The sequence below is a fragment of the Lissotriton vulgaris genome, chromosome 5 (assembly GCF_964263255.1).
Source record: "Lissotriton vulgaris chromosome 5, aLisVul1.2, whole genome shotgun sequence".
In the NCBI taxonomy this organism is placed as follows: Eukaryota; Metazoa; Chordata; class Amphibia; order Caudata; family Salamandridae; genus Lissotriton; species Lissotriton vulgaris.
This window is the reverse complement of record NC_141693.1, coordinates 1,712,175,520-1,712,199,849: the sequence shown is the minus strand read 5'-3', so window position 1 is coordinate 1,712,199,849 and position 24,330 is coordinate 1,712,175,520.

Below are 24,330 nucleotides of genomic sequence, written 5' to 3'. Positions count from 1 at the left end.
AACATTGCATTTGATTACAACGCATTGTGAGGTCAGTAATGGTGTCATTAAAATTATTATGGGTGTGTATGTGTTCAAGATGTAAAATCTGAAAATTGGGGTGTGTTTTGGGGTAAAATCTGAAAATTGGGTGTGTTTTGGGTGATTTTTTTATGTTTATGTGTGTTTTGAGGGCTCAAAAAGGTATTTCTGGGTTAACGGTTGGGTGTGGGGTGTTAAGGTTAGTTTTGTGTTGCACTCACTGAAGTGGGAATAGTGATATTTATGTCTACGCTATGCAACACCTACTCTACTGTTGCAATGTGCCTAGTATTAGTATGCATTTGAATTTAATGCAATGTAATTGAATGCGTTGCAAATAGGTATGTGTCTTTGGCACACGAGTGGTATACCCGCTGTGCATGGGTGCACAGTGTCCGCCGTCGAGAAGTGCTTGAGGGGGCATGTTCTACATGCAGGCTGTAATGCAGCCTGCATTGCAAACAGGTAAGTGCGCATGACTGCTTTGTGCGGCCTGAGTGGGCTGAGTAAACAGTCATTGCGCACTTGAGTGGGCATGCCAATCTGCCCATGCCCTACTCCAAGTTTGGAGCAGTCCTACCCACCTCCCACACCCTGAGGATACATAGCATAATTACATCAGTTTTCATCATGTGATGAATGTTCCTCTTCTGCACTACTTGAGGCAGTTGGGCAACGCTCTTCCACCATAGCGGAAGAGACGCCACTGGGGGGCGGGGGTCATCTACGTGTGATAGGCCTGAGCAACTCGCCCCACGGCCCTCCTGTGCTGCTCGTCTCACCTTCTCCTGACCTGGACATTAACACCGTGGGGCAATCCACTGCACTCTATTCAAATCTGTGACTCAGCCAGCAGGAGCATTAGCCAGGTGTGATTTCACTAGGCTGGGCACAGCAGTCGCCGGCTAGTCCGCTGGTGTGCCTCCAGATGCAGTTGATGCAGCAAGGCCCCCTTAGGTGTGATGTTTCAGCGTTCAAGCAACACAAGTTCGGCGTAGTGCAGGGGTCTCACCCTCCACAGCGTATAGCCAGCCCAACATCATCTGGGCTGTGATGCAAGGAGACGGCACACACCGTTGTTAACCCCCTCCCGGTGTAGTGTTGGATCATAGTATGCGATGCGTACCTCACTACAATGGTGTGCATGAGCGCCTCTACAATTAACAGCTCCAAGGGTCGCAAGGCAATCTTCTCACACAGGTCAGCAACGTGTCTCCATGCATCCTGCCAGACTTCACCACCATGTACGGTCGATCATTGCACATCAATGTTTACGGCCACGGATCATCGACTCCACAGCTTCTCCACATCTCAATCCAGACTCCAAACGCAGGTCCAGTGAGGTATCAAGGATCCAGATGCAGGTCCAGCGAGGTATCAAGGATCCAGAAGCAGGTCCAGCGAGGAATCATGGCTCTCATCCTGGGCATCCTGGATGTTGGATGGTTGCAGGCGTTGTTGATGTGTGCTGCACTTGTTCCTGTAAACTACATTCTGCCTTTTATTGTATTTAATGCCTATTTACTATTGGTGGTTGACTGATTGGCAATGTATTGCATTAGGGACAAGGAATTTTGCAGTTGGGCTGACTAACGTCAGTTTTCTTGCAGCAAATGGGCCTATCGCTAGTTATAGTCTGCTAACGCAAGTATTCCTAACGTCATCGCTCTGATGTTAGCGTGAGTTTTCAAACTTGTTCCGTTACTACCGCTATGTACTGACGTCCTCTTAATACGCCACTAACAGGGGCGATAGTTTTCAGGGTTAGGTGGCGATAACAAAACAGCTGATATGTTGTGTTGGCGATAGTTATCGCTCGTCATTGAGAATATCCTCCAAAGTGTGATCCACAGCCCATCGCTTTACTTAGTTATGTATCATTTTGCTTACCATCCAGTTTTAGAGCACATTGATCCAATTTAGTACAGGATCTGTGCTCCACAAACCCCTCTGTTATATATGGTTAATAAAAATTATTTTTTCTTTACATTTAATAACAATATAAACTAGTAGCAGCCCGTCCCGACGTTGTCCGGGAGCAATGATGGCTCAGGGTCCCTGCCCGCCCTGACGTTGTGCAGTATTATGCCTCTATGTGTACTTTGTAAGCTTTTGTAACCTGCCTCCTGTAATGCCCCGTTTGGTACCTTCTCCCGATTGTCATTTTAGCTTTAAGCTGACCGCTCCACTTTGTACGCTTTTGTAACCTGCACACGTTTCTTTTTCCGTTTGGTAACTGTGGCTCGCTCACCGCTCCTCTCCGCCGCCGCTCCTCCCTCACGTTTACTTTGCTCACTGCTTACTTGTCGTCCTACCTCATCCGCCGCTCACCGCTCCTCCCCGCCGCCGCTCCTCACTGCCTGCCCGCCGATCCTTACCGCCTGTCCCCGCTCATGTCCGCTGCTCCTCCACTCGTCACTGCTCCTCCCCGCGCTGATCTCCGCCGCTCCTCGTCACTTACCCTCCCCGCGCTGATCTCCGCCACTCCTCCCTGCGCTGATCTCCACCGCTCCTCGTGCACACCGCTCCTGATGTAAGCACGCACGTCGCGGCCGGCGCTACTTTGAAGGGACTACTTTTTTTTTTAACTTATATTTTTTAAAATAACGTATTTATTTTTAATTTATATAGCCTATGTCCATCTGCACACCCTGAGGATTACAACAATGTATCGGGTTTGTGGATTGGCGCTGTGGTTCCCGAGTTTACCTGCCTCAAAGCCTCAAAGTTCTTCCTTTATAATAGTAGTATAGATAGAGAGAGGGAACATGAAGTGACATTTTGTGTACGCCGATAAGGCACGGGGACTTTTTGAATGTTTTGCGTTAAAAAATATATCTTTTAATAAATGTCACTCCATTCAGTGATATAACCGTATTTAATTCATTGCGACACAGGGAAATTAAGAAAATGCTTTTTTTTTTTAAATAAAAAAAAGTCAGTTTCATATTTGTTCGTAACATTGGTTAATTGATTTCCCTGTTCTGATGCCTTGGCTCATGATTCTGCTCTTGAAGACAAGTCAGGCCACTAGCTCAGCTTACTTTATGCCCCCCACCCCAAATGTTGTGTCATCTACGAATGTATGATGATACCACGCATATCATGACAACGTGGTATTTTACATTGCGGTTTTGACAATGCAAGTCGTTACATCGACTTGCTTTGGAGGGTGCTGAACTTAGGAATAGTGTGAATTACTATTCCAACTCCATTCTACGTACAGTAGGGAAGGTGTTGGAATAGTAATTCACACTATTCCTTAGTCTATAGCGCCCTCCAGTGCAAGTCGATGTAACGACTTGCGTTGTTGAAACCACGATGTAACCATTTCGCGTTGTAATGGTTGCGTGGTAAAGGATGTTTCCCGTCTTCGACACCCTTGCAGCAGCCCTGGGAGACAGTGGAGGGTAGAAGGACAGCAGGGCCCAAGGAGTGCCTACGGAGCCACAGTAGAGTTAGGGAGGTGGTAGTGACCTAGCAGGCAGCAGAGTGCTCAGCAGATAGTAAAACTCCAAAGGGATGGACAGACATCCGGGCATTGGTACACACCGAACAGATGGACAAGCAGTGATGTGGAAGGCAGCTGTCAGCTACAGGAGCGATGGCCACACAGATTTACCATAGACGACATCAGAGAAATAGAAAGGCATCCTGACCAGGGATGTAGGCAGCAGCAGTTCCTTCAGACCCCATGTGAATAAATCCACATTGACAAGATTCAGAAAACATGGTCATACAATAGTGCCTTGGGAGGTAGCAGAGGGGGCTAGGAAGACAAACATCCGTTCATGAGAGGCCTCTGATATTGGGCATATTTAGTAACCTAAGGGGTAGGCAACAGGCGGGCTGATCTTCACCCTTCGCACATGCTCAGTTGAGCTTGTAGCTGTTCTTGCAACTGTTCCTAGTATGTAAATGTCAGGATGTGTTTGCCAAAAACAGCCACTGTTAGCTCCTCCCACTTTGTTGAGCAAGCAGATCTTGCATGTCCATATTAGTCATTTTGCATGCTTACATGAGCCAGGACTGCCCCTTGGTCTTATACTGACTATGTAACCCTAAGCATATATAAGGCCCCATTTTTCTGTACTCCTTAGATTGCCTCATTCAGTTGCTAAGGCTTCTGTGTGACATAGTCTGACTCTTTTGAGGTTAATAAAGATGTAACTTTTATATTTCAGCTTCTGTGCCAATTTCTTCTTTGTTGGTTTAAAAGGACCAAGTATCAGTGGGACCCCAAGGAAAGTTTTTTGATTTCTACAAATGGCGCTTCAACGTGGACCTCATCAGAGAAGTGGCTATCTGAGGGAGTGATCTTGTCAGGGGACAGAAATCTACTGAGGAGGACAGGGCAAGATTCTACTAAGGAGTTACTCTGTGCACGGAGATTCTGGGGATTCTCTGTCTCTGCAGCCCAGTATATTTCTGATCTTCCTGATTTTGATCCTCCACATGATGTCACCCCTGACTGAGAACCTTTTTGGAGTGAGTATTCTAAAAAAGACTGTTAGGTCATTCAGAACTTGGCAGTTAGAATTTGGACAACCATTTGTTTGATAAGAGTCGTTCTGCTGCACTTGCTGTTGGTTTTAATGCCTTTGATTGGTAAGTAGTTTAGTAACACTTACTGAGGCTTAGATTTGCGTTGGCCAACTTTTGATTAGTATGTATGTAATATGTAAATTGCAATTTATGTAGGTAGGTAATGAGGAGATTTTTCTCTGTTTGACTTTGTTTGAACGGCGCAACGTACGAAGAGTACCTTAAGCACTACTTTGATTATAATATTTGCATATTTTGCAATATTTTTGGCATGCCTGTTTCAAGCACACATCGAAGAATGTGTTGCTTTTTGGAGGTACCATAGTGAGATGTGAATTAAATTTGTTGGCTCCCTTAAGGGAATAGCTAGATAGGTTTAGGTATAAAAACAGTTTTCTTCCTTGGTGATTCTGTATGCCCATGGAATTCAAATATGGACAGAATACAAACAAGGATCCTTTTTTTCTGCGCAATTTTATGAATGGAGATATGCAGAGCAAATTTTTGGTGTTCTGCCAGCCAAAGCTAGTGAATTGAGTGTATTTTGGCTTCTTGGGCTGGTTTTGCAGTCTTTTGGAACACTATTGAGAAGCGCTTCTTGTAAATATGACTTACAACTAGTATTTACAAAAGGTTTGATTTAAGTACAGTCTGTGGGCTGTCCTTTGTTTCTGTCTTAAGTGTTGATCTGTGGGTTAAATGTGTGTTTAAATGTCTATGTGGTTCGTGGTTTTACACTGCAACTTCTGTAAGTAAATAGCGATTGCGCTCGTTGTGTAAGGATTGCTAGCCTTAAGCGTGCTGTATTACGTGTCCTGAGTGCATGACCCCTTTTGTATATGTCTGGAATGAGCTCAACGTGTGTGTTTGTGTTTATTTTTTGCTGCCATCAGTCTGTTATGCAAAATGTCATTAAATTAATATTAAATAAAAATTGAATAAAAATCCAGAAATGAACCATATGATATGCTAAATAACTGTATGTTATATTAAATTTATAAAAGTAAGCAATTATGCACATGTACAAACTGATAATGCTTAAAAGATAAAATTAGAATTCACATTCAATAGGAATAAAATAGGCCTCAAAAACGAAATTGTGTGTTTTGCAATAAATAAACTTACAGCATTTTTCTTAGCTACATTGTATTAGATATTAACAGACAAACACTTTATCTGAGTAAATGTTTGTTGAACTAAACACATATTATAGAACATGCATTGAAATGCCTGTTTTAAATAGACAGTCACCATGCTTACATTTCAACACTAAAAAAAGCTTTCCACCAGCGGTGTTTAAACTGCCGCTTAGCAGCACCTGTTGTTTTGATTGTAGGCCACAGAGAGACAGGAATGTTTATTCAGCAAGGATTTTTTCAGTTAAACACGGGGTAAAATCCTGCATTTCAGACTGCTGTTTTAAAAAGTTAAAAAAATCAGGTTCATTATTTTGGATAACAGGAAAATGTTTAACGTAAGAATTTCCTTTCTTAAAGCCTTTTTTTATAAGCATATTCGTGGTTCTGATGTTAAAGAATGACTGTCCTTTTAAAAAAGTGGCACAAAACTTTTAATGTTTCAAGGTAGGCTTCGGTGCTTAGGCTTGTGAATGAATGCGTAAATATGATAGGCAAGGGATGCAGCTTGCTTTTCATGTGGAATTATCAAAAATGATTGGTTTTATTAAAAACAAATATTATTAATTGTGAAAAATTGATAAATAAATAAGTGCTTTTAAATTTGTTTTTTTTATATTTATGAAGCTTAATACTCATACAAGTTGTGTTGTACCGCATAATGAGGATATTTGCATATGTAATTTCACTCTGCGCAGGCGTAAAAAACTCATTTTTATAACAGTATATATGATTATTTTTGATTTCTCACTCATGGCCTATCTAGAGAACATTTTGAGGATGACTATTATATAAATAAATCATAGGATATTCATTTTTAAGTGCCCCAAATATCAAAGTCGATATTGGGCAAAATTAACTATTTAAACAGCATTTTTTTCCATTTAAAGCATCTTTTAAAGTGCTTTATGCTTCAGTAAATGCATACATTTAGGTATTATACAAATAGCTGACTACTATATTGTTAGACAAGTATATTACACACTGCTTACAATTGAAAATATGTATAAAAAAACAGCAGAAGGTATTAACCTGACAAACAGGGTAATGGGTCAGCTTTCTGTTTTCAGGGTGACTTTGAATGGGGAAAGCTGCATGGAAAATTTGCACACAGAATAGGACAGCTGAGAAGAGTTAAATGTCAGTTCTATATTTAGAAGCATAGCATGGCTACCAGAGTAAAGTTTGCTTTGACATTTTGACATCTGAAACTTTTTGAAAGACAAGATGGCAGCGCAGGGAAAGAAGGAGGAGTTGTGCTTATTTTCTTTGTTGGAAAAAGCAAGTTTTATGCACTCATATGAATATACCACAATACAATTGTATATGTGAGCTTGGCCATATATACAGCACTAATGCCTTTAGTTTGGTGCTTACTAGGGCTGAGCTAATGGGATTTAGTTTGAATTAATTCGCCCTCATGTTACATTTGTACATTTGCTAAAAGGATTAGGGTTTGGGTATTCATATTCTTTACCTCCCCTCAAAAGTGCTGTGTACCTACTACAACTTTGTTTATGGCCAGTTGCTACAAATAGGGTTTGATAGTGTTGACAGAAGTAAAACCTGTTTCAGGTTTCCTACTGTCAAAATGGGGGAAGGAGGCTAGCTCCTCTACAAATTAAGGCTAGGTAATATGTATGTTGCTCTCTCCTTTTCTAATTTTTTTTAGGCTGTCTAAATTGTCTGGGAAATAGCAAAGAGACACTTAACTGGCTATTCAGTAATACTGTTTTAAACATTGTTAGCATTATTAAAATAAATAAAATATATATGTTATGTTACTACCCATCTTGTTTGAAGAAATTATGACAGGATCAGTAGTCTAGATTGTTGTTCCCTTATTTTGACCTTTAAGGGGAGCTAGATGTGGGTAGTTTTTGTTCTAAAATTATTAGATGATAACACCATTATTGTATGTTATTCCATGCTACAAAGTTTTGCAAGGGCATTGCTAGTTTTTTTTATTAGCTAGTCCGTGTATTCAATTCAATTCAAAGAATCTTTATTCGGTGATTAAAAAACACCATAAAAGCACACACATATTTACATGAATAAAAAGTCATTAAACATTTTCAAGATCCTTATACAAAATATTAGTGTTAACATGAAACACTGGCAGAAAAGATATAACAATTTTAAAAGTGTAAAATCAAAGACATTTCATTCATCTCCCCTGGTTAGCCTTAAACGGACCGCTACCTTAATAAAATTCATTATACAACACAAAGTTAAGGGGTCCGATGCTTTTTGTAAAAAGACTAATGCCTCCCTGGCATGTTCCTGTTTGGCTTTTTTTAAAACATTTACAAGAAATCTACGCCTGGGCATTGTAAAAAAAGGACAGAGTAAAACAAAGTGAAGGGAATCCTGCGGAGACCTGTTGTCGAAGCCGCAGGGTCCCTTCTGCACAATTGATGTTGTGAATCCTGCTGGTGATGCCAACATAAATGGGAGTAAGTTCAGTCTGAAACGGCACATCAGGAATCTATCCTGTGCGTTATGCATAAGGTACAAATAAGGCTCCATACCCTCCACGCTCTTCACCAAGTTGTGGGCCCTCACTGTCTTTTTAAGCCCTTCGGCCTCAGCTCTGCGTTGGCTTTTCCGCTCTAGGAAAGTTTCCCTTACTTGCATCTTGTGCTGGGCTACAATTGTTGCGGGGTTAGTGAAGAGATTCCCAAAGCCTAGTTCCTCTAGGGCATTCTTTACGTAATTGAGCCAGGGAATACGCATACATTTAGCCCTCTCTAAACAGTCCAATAAGATTTCTCTGCTAAGAGACACGTCAGGATTAACCCAGATTTTTAACCAGGCCACAATTGGCCTGAGTTTTACCAGGTCATCTAGGTATGGCCTCCCTAATTCCCTGTGTGCTACAATTCCAGCAGTACTTGGTGGTGCCCTCAGGATGGATTTCAGATATTTGTTTTCTTCCCGTTGGATTCTTGTGGTGTTCGCAAAGCCCCATACTTCTGCCCCGTAGATTACTTTGGAGCATGATACGGAGCTGTACAAATTCATCACCTGTTCCGGGCTCCATCTGCCTAGCCTCCTGCCATAGCTAGCTATTGCCCCGTTAGAGGCAATCATTTTGCTACAACGCTCCTCCACCAGGGAATTAAACTGTAAGGCACCATCAAAAGTTACACCAAGATAAGGAAACGTTTTGACCTCTTCTACTATGTGGCTGCCTATTGTGTAAGTGAATTTAGAGGAAGTTTTTTTACCAGCCAGGAGCACATACGATTTACTCAGGTTAACAGAGAGATCTAGGGCACACATGAACTTAACGAATCCATCAATCAAGATTTGTAAGCTCCTGGGTGTGCGTGCAATCAGGACCGCGTCATCTGTGTAAAGCAGAACAGGAATATGACGCGACCCCACCCTTGGAGAATCTGCCTTTAGACCTAACAGAAACTGCTCCAAATTGTTAATGTAAAGGGAGAACAAAAAAGGGGCGAGAATGCAGCCTTGTCGGACTCCACTCATACAGGGAAAAGAGTCGGTCAATCCCCCCTCCCTGTTAAATCGAACCTTAGCCGTGGTGTCACTATGCAGTTCCCTTAGTATATTAATTAAACCGCTCTCAATCCCCATACTTGACATCATGTCCCACAATTTCTCCCTGTTGACGTGATCAAATGCCGCTGCCAAATCCATGAATCCCATGTAGATCGATTCATCGCTGGCCAGGGTATATTTGGCAGTCAGCATATACAGGTTCAGGCATTGATCACTAGTGGACCTCCCTGTCCTAAATCCGTATTGAGTGTCCGAGAAGGTGTTATTTTCTTCGGTCCACTCGGACAGTCTGTTGAGGATCGCCCTACCCAAGAGTTTAGCTGATACGTCAATCAGGGAGATAGGGCGATAGCACTTAGGATCGTCCCTATTGCCCTTCTTAAAAATCGGCACAATAATCGCTTTGGACCAGGACGGTGGCAGACCACAAGTGATTGCAGTATTTATAACCCTGGTCAATAAAGGGGCCCATAGTTCTATGTTACTCAGAAAAAGGTCGGGAGGAATTCCATCAGGGCCCGGGGCTTTGTTTTTAGTCAGACCCTCTATCCCAGCAGTGATCTCCTTAATGGTAAATACAACCGATGAAGCCTGAGTTGGAGTCACAGGTAACTCTACAGGAGTACCAGGCTCATGGTTATATAGACCCCTATAATGGGTGACCCACTGTTCTGGGAGGATGTTAGACCCTATCTCCGGGGTGTCGTTTTCCTGGAAGGTCGGTTTATTGATAATTCTCCAGAAACCCGCTAGATCCTTTCTTTCCCCTACTTCTCTTAGTTCTGCCCATGCTTCTGCCTGCAAGGCGAGTTTCCTCCTCTTGGTCTCTTTTTTATATTTTTCCCTACACACCTTAATTTTTTGAGGGTCCCTTGGTTTAGATTTAAGGCAGCTTTTCAACTCCCTCAGTGCTTTGGAGCAATCTTTATCAAACCACCGAGGGTTATCGTGGTTCCTTGTGGGCGCACTAGTTTTAAGTAGGCCATCGATCAGGTTAGCAATCTGATCGAATGCTTCCAATAACCTTGATCCGTGGACTTCTGTGTCTAAACAGTCATTAATGGCAGATTTGCCCGCGTCCACCAGGGCCTTATAAAACTTTTCCCCATCTATTTTGGACCATTTTAATCTCCTGCCTTGATCTGTTACCCTCTCCGTGATTGTGCGATGGTCTCTAGTTCTAGAACCCGCCCTATACATCAGCTCCAAAACAAGTGGGTTATGGTCGCTGAAACTGCTCCATTCTATCCCTACACTAGTTATCTTATTTAGCAGGGATCTTGAGATCAGGATATAGTCTATGACGGATGAGCATCCCCTGCCCTTAAATGTAGGTGGGAGTGTACCATCCTTCTGTGTGCCTATCATGTTAATAGTATGCTCAAGGTCATACTTGAGCCGGAGCATACTGAGAGCTGACCCTGTCGGTGTATGGAAAAAATGCGGCCCCTTCTCCATGGGGCATTGGGACCAGTCTGTGTTTGTTTGGACCAGTGCCGGGCAAAGGTGGCAGTTAAAGTCCCCCATGACTAGCAGCGCATATGACTGCCCCTTTTTCTGGACTGTTATTTCCTGACCCAGCCTATAATCCAGTTCAGCTACTAGTGAGGTATGGTTTCCCGCTATCTCGTTGTTATAGATGTTGAAAACAGTAAATCTTAGCCCCTTCCTGAAGAACGGAACTGCCTGAATCCCATGGGAGTTCCAATCTGGGGAAGACCAGCTACCCGGAAGGTCTAGATCTATATAAATAGATAATCCACCCATGGCTCTCCCTGATCTGGATTTTTGCGCGGGTACAAAGAAACACTTATACCCCTGTAGGTGATAGTTATTCACCGGGGCCCATGTCTCCTGCACGCAGATTACATGGAATTTTCTAATGTAATCAAGCCACTCTTTGTTATTAAATTTGCCTGCCAAACCTGCTGTATTCCAAGAGATCAATCTCTGTGCCTCACCACTCTGCTCTAATCCCCCATGAGGCCTCGTTTGTATCTCCCGCTCTAACTCTTGCGTATCCAGCCCATGTCCCCCTCCTATACATTCAATATCTATAACCCTAGGTCCATCTAGCGCAGACTTCCCGACACAACTCGGTGGAATTTGCTGTGCCAGGAGACTTTGCTCCTCCATCTCCTCTGCCAAAGCTCCTTTTTCCCCGTCTCCCAGGGGGACATTATCCGTTTGTCAATCCACCCCCTCAAGGCCATTCAGACAGTTAAACCGGTTGAAAGTGTGAAAGGATGGCTCTGGGCGGCCGAATAGTGGCCTGGGGTTAAATTCGTGATGTCTCCCCCTCCGACCAACCCTCTCCCAGTTATCATAGGTTTGGAACGGATGTACAGGAGGAGGGATAGGGGGAAAGAAGAAAGACACATGAGGGGTTTGAATGGTGGATTCCCTAGATCTATTCTTTCCTTGGCATATGTGAGAGACAGTACCGGCATCCCTGAAGCTCACCAATATACAATCCCCTATTATGGATTTATGTGTGCTCCCCACCCATGGCACCCTTCTAACCATTATAATTTCGTTATTTAGGTGTACCGGGAGGGGTCTGTTTGTGTTTAGCCACTTGATTACCCTGCTTTTTAGGGAACAAAAATCCTCGGTTTCACCTACTTCAAGTGGGGGGACGCCCGCCATAACTACAGTGAAATCATTTGTCTCAGGGGGTAAGTTAGGTCTACGTGGTCTAGGGGGAAGCTTTATTAGAGGAGTCGGTGTAGTGCTATCTACGGGCTGTGCCAGGGGGACAGGGTCTACGGGGGGAATGGGCCTATTAGAATTAGGGGACTTAGTTGGTACAGGATTAGTCCTCAGGGGTTGTGGAGGGGCCACAGCATTCGCGGCCTGTAGGGGGGCTGAGCTCATTGCACTATTTGGGGGCTGATGGGGGGCCGGTGGAGTGGGAATGAGCTCCGGTGACCTTCCTTGGTGGCCAGCCGAGATTTTCATGCTACTTAATGTAGCCTCCAGGATGGTAAGTCTAATCTCGACCTTTTTGATACTCTCACTAATTGGTAGTACCAACCAACCATTTATCCTTTCGAAAAAACCTTAAGACTCACCTTTTTTCTTCCAACTAATCAGTTTATGATTTACTATTTCTGTTTATGATCAGGCATGGGTCAAATGTACTTGTTCCATCATAAGCGCAGAGATATCCTTTCGGGGATCTAGTCAGGCGCTATAGAAGCACATAAAATAAATAAATAAATAAATAAATAAATAAATAAATAAATAAATAGTAATAGTGACCTAAGCAGGAATTCCAGGTTACCAAGCGGGGCAACAGAAAGGGGGACATTAGCAATGTTATTTACTGGGTCTTTTATCGGAGCAGGGGCCAAGCCATCCTGTACAGTAGGTTTGGGGTGTAGTTCATCCGCTAGTTTCACAGTCGGTATGGTGGGTTTTGATGACCTCCCAAAGTCAGAGTGAGGGATTTTGGGTTTATTTTTGCCCTGGGCTCCCTCCGACTTTCTCCTGTGTTTGTTTGGGGGGGGCCCATGTACTCCTTGTACAGTGGCTGGCTTAGGTTTAGCTTTTCTAGCTTTCGGAGCTGGGGGGGTTGAGAGACTAGTCACCCTACTAGGGCTTGGACTGATGGCTGGGGTTAGACTCGTGGATGGGACAGGTGGGGAGTTCGTACAATCCCTCAACAGGAGTGGGACATCATCTATTGAGGTCGACTCTTCACTAGGCGTGGTGGGATATTCTCCAAGGGGTCTGTTTTTCAGGTTATCTATAGAGCGTCTCCGCTCTGCTCTTAGCCGGGTTAAGGTACTCTCCTTGTCCCCATCCCCCACGGCCCGGGGAAAATAGTTCTCTAAGGTCCTGTTTTTAACTCCTCCCTGCTTCATGGGGGTACCCTCCCTTGCCGGAGACGGCATATCAGCAGATGTTTGATGGTAGTCAGTGAGGGGCTATGTCAGCAAATTGGACCAGGGTTCAAATGAACAAAACAAGAGGGTAGGCCCAGCCCAGCCTACTCCGGCCTATAACGGCCTTGGACGATCCCGCCCTTGTCCCGGGCTTCTCCTGGCGCGCTCCTGCTCGCTCCCGCGAAGCGGTAGCTCTAGTCACCTTTAAACACAGTTACAGCGGGCTCATAGGCTAATGGGCGGGGGGCGTGGCCAGCGGGGAGAGCAGCCCAGGTGTTGCAAATTGGGCGCGCAGGGACTCCTGGACACTGGAGTCCCTGCCTGTATACTCGCAGCCCCGCCGACACACTTGCCTGCCCCGCGCTCCCCTCAGCGATGATCCAGGGAATCAGCAGTCCACAGTTTCCACTCTCCTCGAGCGCTGCGGGACCCGCGCTGCGGGACCCGCGAGGCGCTGGGCAATTCCTCGGTAGACAGCACACAGGACTCCAGCAAGGAGCCAAAGGTCAGTTACACCGTGTAAATAAACTGACAGTGCTTATTAGAGCTGATGTTGCATAGTTTGGATCATGAAAAGTAGAACGTAGGGAAGATGCCCATGTGATCCTTAGAAAAAAAAATGTTTTGAAGAAAATGTTGTTTTACAGAATAGAAACCCTGTTAAATTAGCAGTTTTAGATGTTTCTGCTGCTCCTATAACATGAGAGCATGGTCCTAAAACGTACAATGTAGGTGCCTTTTATTAAGAAGAATCATTTTAGAAGTGTCTGCAGTCCTGTACAACTAATGTAAAGTTTATGAGCAAAAGTGTAGAACATTTCCTTTTTTTGAGGGTTTTCAGATTAGCACACAGGAATACACCAATGTAAGGATTTAGAGTATGTCTGTTTTGTTTTTCTCTTTTCCTCACGATTTAGAAAATGAATGCAGACTTCCTTGGCTGCTTAGGATTGGGTGATGTATTAATCTTGTTAGTTCACCAAAGAGTTCCTTTTATACTTGCCAATAGGTCTAGGCTGTTGTTTTTTTTACTCTCTAATAGATAAGATGAAAGTGCTTCTTGGGTGCCTTGCTAATATATGAAGCGTCCCAAGACCAGGAAGTATTCTAACACTATCCTCTCTGTTGATAGACTGTTTCTGTGCCTTGTCTTAAGACTTTTTGTACTGTCCACCAATAGATATTTGCTGCCTTACAACCATTGCCAGAGGGGCCCGGACATCAGATTCAGCCTGGGGAGTCAGCGTCAGCATCAGTCCAGCTTGAAGCCAAAGTGAAGGTAACCAGCACAGGCATTGCTAGCAACTAGGACCTCAGTGAAGGCGGAAGCCCTATGATCAAATGTGTACCCCTGCCACTGTCGTGGGCGAAAGACGGGGTCACAAATCAGAAAGGAGAAATTGTATTTGATGCCCAGCTGAGAGTCACAGACCGACCAGAATGGTGAGGCTTTGCTGGAGGTGACCCCTTTTGAAACAAGGGTTGCTTCAGAGATCCTAGCATCAGGCCTCTGAATCCTGGTCCCAAAGTGAATAAAAGTTTGCTCCTTTGTCTGTTGGTCAAGAGGTGCCTGAGCACACTGAATGCAATGTTTTGCCCCAACGAATGAGCAGAGCGCCAGCAGAGCAATACAGGAGTTAGGGAAGGACTTGAGATTAGGGTACAGGTGCTGTATCTCTAATGCCTGTTAGATTAAAGTGAAGAAAACTGGTGCACTGCCTGAGACACTGGACAGGATCGCTAAGAGCATTTGCCTGGTGGGTGACTGCCCTATCCTGAAAGAAGAGACTTTTTTCTTGAAACTGGGCTGTGATTCTTGAGTTGTGAGTTGTGCAGCTCCACCGTGGAAACAACAAGAGCCTGCCTGTGAGGCTCAAACGGACACAGGGAGAAGACTCCCCTCTGGTTGGTTGTACAGCGGCTTCAATTTCCCCAAGGTCTTCTTCTTTTTCTTGTCAAAAATTTACCCCTTTAGTCGTCCCATTTTTGAGGAGGAGCAGCCATTTGCAGCTCTTCATTCTAATTCCTATGGCCCTGGGTGGTCCTCCTGGTCCCAGATATGATTGATGTTCTAGCCCTCATAAAAGGAAAATGTAACAGTCAATTGGAAAATGTTTTTATTAGAGATGTCCTGTTAGGTATTTTAAAATGGATGGTCACTGCAATGCATAGGAGCCATGAAAATGTTTACTAGATGATTTTAGGATTTACTTTTGCTTAGGACTAGAAAAATGATAATTCTGTTTGTAATAGAGGTCATTACTCTCTCCTGCAATCTGTATGTTAATTATGACCTGATGCTCCGTTCCCTTTGTATTCCTGCTTATACCCGCTTAATGAAATGTTTAGAATGGAAAATGCCTACTTAGCAATGAATTAGGATATTGATAAATTAATTAATATGCACATATTTTATATGTTCCTACTGGATCATAGGAATGTCTTTAGCTCATGCTAAAAGGATCATCTGTTAAATATTGGACGGATTTGTTAGCATGAGCTGAAAGCCATTTTGTATTTCTGGCAGCTATTTTAGTTTGCCATGTGCTGCCACGGGCTCACCATGTGCTCTGTCCTCCCTCAGTGTTGACTGCTCTTGTAATATGCCTAGAAATGAACTATATTCAGCATCTTCCACCTTCGCACATGCTCAGTTGAGCTTGTAGCTGTCCTTGCAACTGTTCCTAGTATGTAAATGTCAGGATGTGTTTGCCAAAAACAGCCATTGTTAGCTCCTCCCACTTTGTTGAGCAAGCAGATCTTGCATGTCCATATTAGTCATTTTGCATGCTTACATGAGCCAGGACTGCCCCTTGGTCTTATACTGACTATGTAACCCTAAGCATATATAAGGCCCCAGTTTTCTATACTCCTTAGACTACCTCATTCAGTTGCTAAGGCTTCTGTGTGACGTAGTCTGACTCATTTGAGGTTAATAAAGATGTAACTTGTATATTTCAGCTTCTGTACCAATTTCTTTTTTGTTGGTTTAAAAGGACCAAGTATCAGTGGGACCCCTAGGAAGGTTTTTTGATTTCTTCACTATGATACTCCACTCTATGACATGCCACTTCACTCTACGCCCCTCTGCTCTAAGACAGTCTACGCCACCCTACACTACACCACTCGACTCCACACCACTACTTCCATGACACAACATACCACTCCACTCTATGCCCCTCCACTCCACACTACTTACCCACTCCACTTCAATCTACTTCACTCCACTTCAATACCCCACTCCAAACTACCTCACTTCAATCATCCCTCTTCAATCTGGCCAACTCCAATCTCCGCCACTCCAATCTATCCCACTCCATTCCAATCTACTGTTCTCGAATCCACCCAATCTGTCCCACTCCACCAGACTCCAATCTACCCCACTATACTACACTCCAATCTACCAACACACCACTCTTCCCAAATCTATCTCACTCCACTCCAATCTCGACTCGACTCGACTCCAATCCATCCAACTCCATTCCACCCCACTCCACTCCAATCTATCCCACTCCAGTCTACCCACTCCAAGTCACCCAATCTACCCCACTCCACTCCACCCCAATCTACCACACCTGATTCCACTCTACCCAATCTACGCCACTCCACTTCACTCCAATCTACAACATGCCATCCAAATCCACCCCACTTGAATCTAACCCACTCAACCCAATCCACCTCACACCCTTCCACTCCAATCTACCCAACCCCACTGCACCCCAAACTTCCCTACTTCTATCTACCACCTCAAACACCCCCCACTCCAATCAGACCACCACCTCCCTGGGGCAGGCCCTAAATAAAGAAAGGAGAGGGGCTGCACGGCCCCCTCTGCTGGAGTCACTAATGGTCCTGGGGACATCCACCCTCCATGGACATAGCTGTTTGCTTTTGCTTGGTGGGAGCTTTGAAAGCTCCTGCCAGGCGAGAGCAAACTGTAAGTGCATTTCCAGCTGGTGGGAGCAGGAAATCTGTTCCCACCCACTGGTTGCAAACTTTTCCTCAGTTACAGGTGGCAGGAAAAACAGATGAAAAAATTTCCCCCACACACTGGGAGCAGCATTTTTGACTGCTTCCTACATATGGGAGATATGCCGGCTCCCACTGGAGGCAAGGAGCATGCAGGGACCGCTGGGGCATTGGTGCTCCACACGCGGTCCCCAATGTAGCACACTGGGTACCCTGGATGGGCTCCAGGGCACCCAGGATGAAGAGGCCAGGCCTCAGGACATGGGTCCCCAGGGCCAAAAGCGGCTGGGGGAGGCTGCACGGCCCAGCTCCACTCTATAGTATGGAGCGCATTTGTGCATGATTTCTTCAGGCGACAGCAGTGTCCATGGTTGCCCCTTTAAATTACTACGAATTTCCAAATGTTTAAAATCACCTGGAAGCCCTGTCCGTTTGGCCCCTCGCTATTCACTTTAGTAGTATTCAGGGGTCTTCCTGCCTTTTGCCAGGATGATGAACTTCTTAACTAAAGGGACCACAGTGCGTTTCCCTCCAATTTTGTTGATGTGTTCTTGATGCCAAGGAATATGAGGACATCTCCATCAAAAAAGAAGCACTTACTTCATATAGTTAAGAGGAAGCTCCTTGTTTGGAAGAGTTACGCACCCAGATAGTAGCTCATGCACCCACTCAAAGACCTATACAGCCACTCACACACCCAGTCACTGACCCATACAACTACTCACATACTTACTAACAGACCCATACAGCCACTCAGAAACCCACACACAGATCCATGCAGCCACTGACACACCCACTCACTGGACCTTACAGCCACTCACACACCCACCTACATCACTCACACACCCACTCACAGACCCATACAGTCACTCATACACCCACTCACTGACCTATGAACCCACTCACACACCCACTCTCAACAGTTACAAAATAAAACTTTGAAATTCACTAAAAAACAAAGGTTTACGGGACATTATAGTTAGGAAATAAACTGAAAAAGCCGTAGCAATTTATTGAAAAAAACAAAGGTTAAAGGGTCGGAATAGTTAGGAGAATTTTTTTTAAAAACCTTAGACATTCACTGAAAAAACAAAGGCTACTGGGACGGTATAGGTAGGATCAGGTTTCACTCATACAAAACAAGTGCTATTTAGCAATTATAGTTACCTGAGATAACAATGACTTCTGCACACTACAATGCACTGCTTATGACATCACATATTACATAACTTATGACATAGTCAGTGACACGATTGAGGACATAACTAATGACATCTCATATGACATCACTGATGATATCATCCACAGAACCACTCACACACCCACTCATATCCAGTGAACAACCTCACATACACCCACACACCTACACAATCAGTCACATACCCATTCAAAAGTCTCATAGAACCACACTCACCCCCCCACCTATACAGCCACTTATACAGCCAGTCACTCACCCATACAGCTACTAACAGAGTTACTCACTCACCCACACAGCTACTCACACACCCCTCCACACACCCACACAACTACTTACATATCTATTCACACAGCCACACAACCATTCACACACCCACTTACTCACCCACACATCCACTCATAAAGACACATACTGTCCAATACAGCTACTCACATGCCCACTGACTTACCAAACACCCCTTAATCAACCACTCACTTATCGATATAATCACTTATACCCAGCTACGTAATCACCCAGTCACTCACCCATAAAGCGATTAGTCACCCATATAGCCATTCACACACACAACCATACAGCTACTCATATAGCCACCCAGTCATCCATACAGGCAATCACGCACCATCCATACAGGCAATAGCACATAACCACTCACTCACCCATACAACCACTCACTCACCCATACAGCCACTCACACAACTGCTCACTCAACCATGCAGCCACTCATTTACCCATACAGCTACTCACACAGACACTCACTCACCCACACAAGCACTTACTTTTGCAGTTACACATACATACCAGCATTTACATGCCCACTTGCTCACCTATATAGTCACTCAAACAAACCCTGACTGTGCAATACAGATTCTCAGACACCCACTCACCTACCCATACACCCACTCAAAGAGCCACTCACTCATACACCCACTTAAACACAAAGTAACTCACCCATAGATCCACTCATACAGCGACTCAGTCACCCATACAGCCACTCACACACCCACTCACCCACCCATAAAGCCACACACAAAGCCACTCACTCACCCATACAGCCATTCACACAGTCACTTAGTCACTCATACAGCCACTCACACAGTCACTCACTCTCTCACCCATATAGCTACTTACACACTCGCTTAGCTGTGTCGTCTTCTTACTTTAAAAAATCAACATGATATTTTATGAGGTACATTGAAGTTTACTTTGTTGGATGATGTCATCAGTGATGTATTCAGTGATGTCATTTGAGATTTCATTAGTGATGTAATCAGTGATGTCACTGACCATGTCATCAATGATGTGATATGTGAGGTCATTACAGAGTATTGTGGGGGCGTAAGTTATATTTAGCTCAAGTAGCTAAAACTGCTGAATTTCTATGGTTTTGAACATTTGAAATCTGAGCTTAACTATAACGCTCCTTTAACCTTTGTTATTTTTAGTGAATTTCAATGTTTTTTCAAATTGGGAAAAGGAGTTGGCCTAACGGCTAGGGTGGTTGACCTAAAATCTGGGGAACCGGGTTCAAGTCTCGGCAAGGACGCACAACATCCTCTGATTCTGGGCAATTCACTTAATCTCCTCATGCATAACAAATTTGAATGTGTCCTCATGTAACACAACCGGTGCTTGTGTAAAACGCTCTTGTACCCCAGACCTTCGGATCAAGGTTGCGCTGTAAAAAAATGATAATTCTATTTGTAAAGTATTATGTCCCTTTAATGTTTATTTTTTTAGTTAATTTCTTGGTTTTATTCTTCATACTAGGTATACTACAATATATTTTGATTTTTAATTTCGATTTTTTTTACAGCAGAGATTTTTATATAAATATACTTTATATAGGTTAGAAAATGTAAATAATTCAAGCATATTTAATGTAAAATATATAATGTTTTTGTAAAAGTAATTATACAAGTTTCGTTTTTTTAAAATTAATTTTTGGTTCTGCGTTACCTCCGTGGGTCTGAAAACATATACGGCACCACAAGTACAATATGGTTTTAATTACGATCACGTAATCAGAATGAATCAGCATAGTCAGATCCGAGGGTTTGCCGACAATTTTAAAGATTATTTCACATATGTACCTCCCTCTATTTTCATGAATGACATCTCTGTGAACATATTGACAAATATATATATGGCCACCTCCTCTGTTTATCAAGAAAGTTACTCATTTTACGAGTTTTGCAAATACGTGAATCAATGAAACAGATTTGCAAATTCGCCCAATGACTCACCTAAACCTTGCCTTTGGATTGGGTACATTAGAACCCCACCCATGTACATGTAAAAAGCACACCCAAAATAGTTATTTCTTCAGTGAACTCTGTAAAAAGAGGACTGAGAACCAGTGGTGCTCTGCTTCCATTGAATGGCTGAAGCTTCATCTTCAGTCCAGGATGAACATCCAGAACCTGTTGAGGATGAGGAGGAAAATACACCACCTCCAAGAAAACAAAGTTTTGTCTGGAATAATTTTAAAATATCTTCAGGAGAAAAGAAGGTTACAGCTAAATATGTGCAGTGTAGTATTTACATCAAGCAGTTATCCAGGGTCACTCCCAAGAAGTATTCACATGGGATAAGTTCCCTTCATCAGCTGCAGTCATTACAATACCATCTGCCAGCGAAGGATTGAGTGAGATGGTTACTCACAGTGTTAAATGGAACATGCTTTTTGCAGTGAAAATGTCTTCTTAGGGTGCATTCTTGGATACAGTAAAGAAGCATCGCTGTTAGGTTTTTTTCTTTGCTTCCAGTTACCACATAATGGTTTGTGAAGATTGAAGTGAGTTGCTTCTTTCCATTTCCCTATCCTTACCCTTTTCCTACCCTGTTTTCTTTTTCTTAAAGAAAAAAACAAGAAAGAAATTAAAGAAATTAAAAACCTTCAACAAAAAGCGGTTCTTTTGAAAACCACCATCTGGTCAAACAAAGAGCTAACTCTGTGCTTTGAATGTTTCAGTGACTGTATCAGTGTGAGACTGGGTGTGTCAGTGGTTGTATCGGTGTGTGCCTAGGTGTCAGTGATTGTATCGGTGTGTGCATGAATGCATCCGTCACTATATCAGAGTGTGCCTGGGTGCGTCAGTAGCTGTGTCAGTTTATGTAAGTATCTCTATTGGTGTGTAACTGGGTGTGTTATTGGGTGCATGAGTGTTTGCCTAGGTGTGTCAGTGGCTATTTTGGTGTGTGCCTGGGTGTGTCAGTGGCTATATTGGTTTGTGCTTGGGTGTGTCAGTGACTGTACAAATGAGTGCCTGGGTGTGTTAGAGTCTGTGTTAATGTGTGGCGGGGTGTATCAGTGGCTGTATCAGTATGGGTATGGGTGTTTGAGAGGCTGTATCAGTGTTTGGCTGAATGTCTAAGCGGCTGTATCGATAAGTGACTGGGTGTGACATTGGATGTTTGAATCTGTGCCTGGGTGTCAGTTTCTGTATCAGAGTGTGACTGGGTATGTCAGTAGTTGTATCAGTGTGTGTCTGGCTACGTCAGTGGCTGTATTGGTGTGTCCCTGGGTATGTCAGTAGTTGTATCAGTGTGAGCCTGGTTCTGTCAGTGGCTGTATCAGAAAGTGTCTGGGTGTGTCAGTGACTGTATTGGTCTGTCCATGGATGTGTCAGTCTCTGTGTTGCTTTAACAATGTATGGGTGGCTGGGTGAGTAGCTGCTGTATTGGTGTGTGGGTGTGTGAGTGGGTGTGTCAGGGGATAGCTGGGTGTATGAGTCATTGTATCAGTGTGTGGCTTGGTGTGTGAGTGACTGTATCAGTGTATGAGCGGGTGTATGAATGACTATAAGGGTGTATGAGTCTGTGTAAGTAGGCACTGGCATGTGTAAATGGATGTGTGACTGGCTGGATGGGATTTTGTGTGGGTGTGTGATTGTATGTGTAGGTGTGGCAGTACAGGTGTGAATGACTCTATGTGTGAGTACATGTGTCAGTACCTACATGGGTGTGTTTGTGATCCACAAGTTAACTTAGTAATGTACATTGTTATTACTTTACAAATATATTTTATTAACAAATTACAATACAATTTCAACCCAACCCACGAATAAACAAATAAACATAACATAGCTTATTTAACTATTTTCAAATACACTTTTGTGACCTGTGCAGGTCTCAAAACTGCACTTTAAATCACTCAATGCACTTTAGACTTCATCATAGTATGTATGTTCTTAGTATAGATAGTATGGAGCCACAACATTGCATAGTGCACACAACACTTTTTGGACAGAATTATCCTGATTGCATTCGCAATAGAATTGGTCACTTTATTTTCCTAATACTATAGGAAACAATGACATGTAAAGAAGTTCTGAAATTAATATCTCTAAATATCAATCGACTTAACAATAGGTGCAAAACTTAGGCAGTAGAAAGCTGGTTAAGGGGCCACACCCCAGATATTATACTCTTGCAGGAAACCCATTTCAAGAATACAAACAGCTCGAGTAAAATTTTCCAACAGTGGGCCGGGTCCCAATGCTTATGGAACGCTAGCTGCGGTAGAGGGTAGGGATATACATTGGTAAACATATACTATTTCAGATAAAGGCTATACAGACAGACTCTTGGGTAAGATGGGCATTTATTAATGGGAGACTGAATGAATCAAACTTAAATATAGCAACAATCTATGCACCACTCTTAGTTGACCCTTTTCCTTTGCTAGAACTAAAGCAGGCTTTAATCAACATCCTAGGCCAAGTAATTTGTGTGGCAATTTTAATTTCCTTCAAGATCCATTATTAGATTCATCCGCCACAGCCCGGAAACAAAATAAGCCACACATGGCTCTAGTCAATTGTTAAAGGGAACTATATTTGATTGATCTATGGTGCTTTCACCACTCTAAGAAACGGAAATTTGCATGCTTTTCCGCAAAATATAATACTGCTTCCAGAATAGATTATGTACTAGTACCACATGGGCTGAAACTGATCACTCATGAATATATCCCAAATGCCTTTTTTTTCAGATCATGCAGTGGTGAAAATGGAAGTGGTAGGAATTGGTGTTGAAAAATTCCCCAGATGATGGTATTATAATTAAGTTAATTTGTAGAATAAAGAATGGTGTGCAGGGGTTTCCGATGAGACTAGAAACGTCTTTATAATTAATACCGACACCACCCATGTAGAGATTGTCTGGGAAGCCTTTAAGGCCAGGCTTTGGGGCTATATCACAACCAAAGAGATCCAGCAGCAGAGAGAGAAAAATCTAAAAATATGTGATTTGGAAGCTAGACTGGAGCAAGCTAGTAGAATATATTTACATATGAGAAGTTCTGCTGCAAAGCAAGTGTTTATACAAGCTAAATCAGATATACAGGAATATTACTATACATGGGCAATACTGCCTAACTTCAGAAGGTGTACATACAGGAAGATTTCTGGCATGGCAGGCCAAAAATCAACAGGTTAAATATAAGATTTCATCACAGGTAGACACTTAATCAAAGGTGATAATAACTGACTTTTCAGAGATTGGAAATGCCTTTTTCAAACATTATGAGAAAATATATCAATCAGATCAGCAGAGTGTGGCTGATCGTCTTAGGGCATTCTATCCCTATCCCATCTCTAGCTAATGGACAAAGTAAAATGATGTTATCCGAATTTTCCCCTTAGGCAATAGAGTCGTAAGTTCAGTCGCCAATGGTAAATCGTCTGGCAAAGATGGCTTATCAGCAGAATTATATAAGAAATGTCCCCCAATATTAAACCCACAAGTATTAAAGCTGGCCAATTATCTTAGAAGGTGGAGAACCTCCGCCATCTTTTCATATTGCTGTGGTAGTTAGCGTTGTAAGGAAAGATAAGAATAAAGCAAATATCAATTCCTATCGGCCTATAAGCCCATTAAATGTAGATTACACATTGTTTACAAAACTCTTAGCAAATAGGTAAAATAAGATTATAGGGTCAATTATCCACTGAGACCAATGTGGTTTTGTGGCAGGCAGATAGCTTTTTACAAATGCAAATGTTTAAATAGAAGTTCTAGACTATATGAAGCAGAATACAGT